Source organism: Mus caroli, chromosome 12 (genome assembly GCF_900094665.2).
Source record: "Mus caroli chromosome 12, CAROLI_EIJ_v1.1, whole genome shotgun sequence".
Lineage (NCBI taxonomy): Eukaryota > Metazoa > Chordata > Mammalia > Rodentia > Muridae > Mus > Mus caroli.
In genome coordinates, this window is record NC_034581.1 from 113,864,802 (window position 1) to 113,868,889 (window position 4,088).

Sequence of the window (4,088 nt, forward strand, 5' to 3'; positions counted from 1 at the left end):
TCTCACTCATTAGCAGTGTGTCAGCTACTGTCTTTTGTTGTGACAAAACACTGTGATTGAGGCAACTTACAGAAGGAAGGTTTGTTTGGAGTTCATGGCTTTGTGGTAAGAGTGTATCACAATAGGCAGGCACAGTGATTGCAACAGTGTAGCAAACTGTGAGTTCTTAAACTAAAAGCAGGAAGAAACAGAGAGAGGAACTGAGGCTGGCGCTAGACTTTAAAACCTCAAATCTCTTTCCCAGTCATGCACTTCCTCCAGCAAGGCCACACCTCCTTAGCCTCCCCAAACAACTCCACTTATGGGGACCAAGCATTCAAATGTTGGAGACCATGGGGGGACTTTGCCATTCAAACCACAACACCCAGATTTCTTTTTCAGTGACTGGCTTATTTCATGTCACAGAATGGCTCTGTGCTGAAATGGAAAAGAATCTTATCTTCTTATAGGCTGAGTAGTGTTGCAAACTACACACATTTTGTTTTATTTAACTCTTCACATGTCGATAAATTTTATGCTTTTCTCCCATCTCATGATTACTGTGAATGATGCTGCTCAGAATCTGGATGTGAAAATATTTCTATAAGATTCTAATATTTGGGCCAATGAGGTGGCAAAGTAGGTAAAGATGCTTGTTGTACAAGTCTATTGACCTAAGTTCTATCCCCAGAACCCATGATGGAAAGAGAGAACAGACTCTTGAAAGTTGTTCTTTGGCCTCCACATGTGCCATGTGATACATGGCTATCTACACTCATACATATTCTCTCTGTCTCTGTCTCTCACACACACAGTCACATACCAATAATAAAAATTAATGAACATCCAATTTATTTATTTATTTATTTTTCCTACATGTTTTTATTTGAAAGGAGGTGCACTAAGCAAGACCTTAGTTCCCCATGGCGCGGTGGAGGAGCACACAGGCAAATGCATCTGTTGACAGAGCTCCAGTGTGTGAACATTAGCCCACTCACCATTTGAGGTGAGGTTATTCATAACGTTTACAGAAAAGGTTACAGCTGGATTAGTGTCACACACAAGGAAGGAATCTCAATTCTGTGTGGGGCAGTGTTTTTTCTAAGTGCTGCAAGATTGGAGAAGCACAAACAACCCCATTCCATATTAAAAAACTACTCTGAAATAGAATAATCAATGCCCCTATATCCCAGAATGAAAAGGAGTGCTGGGATCTATCATTGAGATTTTTTTTTTAACTTTAATTTTTTTTTTTTAAACAGTCCAGTCTTTATCTCCCTCCTGGTCATCTCTCTGATGATTCCTCATCCCATTCCTTCTCCCCCCTTTCCAAGATGTCCCCACCCCCACCCACCAGGACGCCCTATTCCCTGGAGTCTCAAGTGTCTGGAGGGGGTGGGGACATCTGCTCACAATGAAGCCAGACCAGGCAGTCCTCTGCTGCATATGTCAGATTTAGTTTTAAGAGGTCCCTCTACTCTTTCCTCCGCTTCTTGCCTTCATGCTCATGTTCCTTGGGGCGACTGTTATCAGAGGGTCTTTTAGAACCACCGTGCTGTTTGGCTTCTTCCAAAAACTTGTCCAGACCAAAAGGATCCTCCTCAAACTGCACTGGTCCTTCTCGGCCTCTCTGTTTGCGGTCTGATCCAGAAAACTCCTTATCAGGAACAAATCTGTTGGTCTTTATCCTGGTTTCCAGGTCATCACCATACATGTCCTTGTCCAGATTTTTACTGGGCCTGTAGATACTCTGGGCCATATCTTTCCCACCTCTCCAGGCCTGATCATAAACATTGTAAATTTCATCTTCTCCACCTGCAAATCCACTGTCCATACCCTTGGATTGGTTGAAGAGCCTTTGGTCATACTGAACTTCATTGGAAGTTCGAGGATTGGGCACACCAAGAGCAATGACTTCACTGATATCTCGATTTTCATTTCTCTGTAGTTTTGACCTCTTATCAGGAGCTGCCCTGGAAAGGTTCCGGTCATGCTGTCTCTCTTTTCGCCTGTCATGACGGATTTCATCTCTCTCACGGACCTCTCCATCCTCTTTCTCCACGTGGGTTTTGATCCCAGCTCTCCTTTCTCTGGCTTTCTGGGCCATTTCTCTAAGTTTCTCTTCATGTTTCTCCTTTTCTTTTTGAGCCATCTTTCTCTCTACCTGGGCTCGCATTTCCACTGCTTCACGAGCCTTCCGATCAGCAATGTAGAGCGCTTCAGCCAGTTTGGCAAAATTTTCATTTATGTGGACAGTCTGAAGTCCTCTTCCATCAGCAGCCAGCCGCTTATCTAATGGGATCGTATACCCCTTAGCGTTCTTCCAGTTGGAAATACAAGGAGGGATCTTCCACTCTTGCTGTTCCTTTACAGTCATCTTCCGACTAGGAGAGTGCATTACAGGTGCAGGAGGAGACGGTGGTCCCCGGGGAATTTTCTTATTAATCTTGAATCTTGGAGGCTCCATTGGGTCTTTCTGCATTTCCACCATCCGAATGACCCTCTGTTTAGCTCCAGAATTGAATGCTACTCCTTGCTGAGATGGTGTGTAGCGGATATACTGAGCAGGAGCCAGCTTGTCAGCTGTGCGAACTGGCATGGCTGCAGCAACCTTCTGCGACACAGATTTCTCCAAGGCAACTCTTGTCTTTTCTGTTATCTCTTTAATTGCCTCTTCATCGGGCCGTTGCAGGTCTGGGTCATCTGCATTCATAACCTCCTTAGGAACCAGGTCCGTGTATTTGCTGTAAATGACCTTGTCTTTGGACTGTCCCTGCTGAGCAATTGCATCATATTTAATTTTCCCTTCAGGATCCACCTGAATGGCCAGAGCATTCGACATTTTTTTCTTTCGTCCCATATCCAGAGGATACTGGGCCACATGGATTTCTGGGAAAGCACCTCCATCTCCAAAATCCTCTAACAGTCTCGGAATCCAGCCTTTCCTATATCCGTATGGGGGAGGCTCCCTTCGAGAGGAGACCAGAGAGGTCTGCAGTGATCTCTGAGATCTTGCCCTTTCTTCAGCTTCAAGTTGGTCCTGAGACAGCTGAGTAGGCGCAGGTAAAAAGCTGGTGAGGGCCATCTTCTTCCGCTTCTTCGAACATCCAATTTATAATGTGTCTAAAAGAAATAAGATTCTGATTTTAATTACTTTGGATATAGATGTTTAATTGTTTCTATATATTCTGAGTTTTAACCCCTTATTGGATTGACAACCTTCACTTCCTTCTGTGTTTATGTTCTTTCATCTATAAACTTGTTCCATACAGTCCCATTTCTCTATTTTTTTACTTTTTGTTTCTTACAATTTGTGTGTATGTGTGTGTGTGTGTGTGTGTGTGTGTGATCCTGTAAAATCCAATCTCATAAAACTTTCTGGCTATGTTTTGCCCAGGAATTTTATAGTTTCAGCCCTTGGCAAGGTCTTTAATCCATTTTGTGCTAAGCTTTATGTATGGTGCAATGCAATGTAACTCTATTCCTTCACATGTGCAGTTCCCTTTTGAGTTGCCATTGAGTTTCCACATTTCATGGTTTTGGAATACTCACTGAAGATTATCTGAGCTAGGCTCCAGGATTAATTTGTGTGGTCTGTTACATTTTTCTGTACACACACACTTGTGCCAGTACCACACTGTTTAGATTACTGTTCTAAAACTATTCAACATTAGGAAGTGTGAGACCTCTATTCTTTTTCAGTGTAAATTTATATACTTGGGAGTTTTTTGGTGGTTCCTTATGAATTTCAGAATTTTTTCTGTTTCTATAAAAATAACTGTGATTTTGATAGGTATTACATTTAATTTGATTACTTCTTCACAAGTATGGACATAATAAACAAATATAGTTTCCAACAGGTTTGCTTGCTGCTTCTGTCTCATCTGTGTCCACGGTTTTCAGAGTTCATATCTTTCACCTCCTTAAGTTCACTCCTAAGTATCTGACTGGGCACTACTATAAGTGATACTGCTTTTCTTAATTTCCTGTTTAGTTTGCTTATCCTTGTCAGTCATACAGTTAGAATGTTTTGTTTGTTTCTTTCAACTTTGATACTTTTTTTTTTATTAGTTATAATAGGGTTTTTCTTTTTGGCATGTATAGAATGT

General features: G+C 41.9%; 1 pseudogene across 1 annotated transcript; it reads right to left on the minus strand.

Moving 5' to 3' along the window:
• Nucleotides 1-857: 857 nt before the first annotated feature.
• Nucleotides 858-3,074, minus strand: LOC110306907 (annotated as a pseudogene). The gene has a single exon (XR_002379330.2). The product of XR_002379330.2 is annotated as an SNW domain-containing protein 1 pseudogene (transcript).
• Nucleotides 3,075-4,088: the final 1,014 nt, after the last annotated feature.